Consider the following 528-nt stretch of genomic DNA (forward strand, 5'->3'; position numbering starts at 1 on the left):
GCTCTGAGCCTAACAAGCTCTGTGCTAGAGACTTTCCAAACACCCACAGTATTCCTTGCAGGAGGGGGCAGGGGGCAGGATTTGATGGAAGGCTCTGCAATGGGGCCTAAAAAAACAAGTTGGTGTAAAGGACTTGGGAGTGCTCCATGGCACCACCTAACTCATTCCAGGGACATGGAAGGGCTATTCATCCCAAGCAGATGGCATTTCCTCGGAAAGGACACAATTACTGCCAACAGCAAAGGCTGGAGGATTTTAACTCAATCAACCAGCAAGCAGCTTCTGCTTAATAACAAAGACTTCTCAACCCCACTCTCCGCTCAGCATGGGTGGGGAGGGGGGGTTCGTTCACATCTCATTGGGGCCACAACAAATGAAGGGAGAGACTCAGCAAACCACCCCCAAACACACAAAAAACACACTGCCCCTGCCCTAGGGGCTCCATCAGTCCATCTCCCCCAACACTCCCGTCCCCAGAGGCTCAATCTACAGCCCCCTCCACACACACCCACCCAGTACTCAGTGAGC

Source organism: Gavialis gangeticus, unplaced genomic scaffold (assembly GCF_001723915.1).
Source record: "Gavialis gangeticus isolate Ggan-Ray unplaced genomic scaffold, GavGan_comp1, whole genome shotgun sequence".
Lineage (NCBI taxonomy): Eukaryota > Metazoa > Chordata > Crocodylia > Gavialidae > Gavialis > Gavialis gangeticus.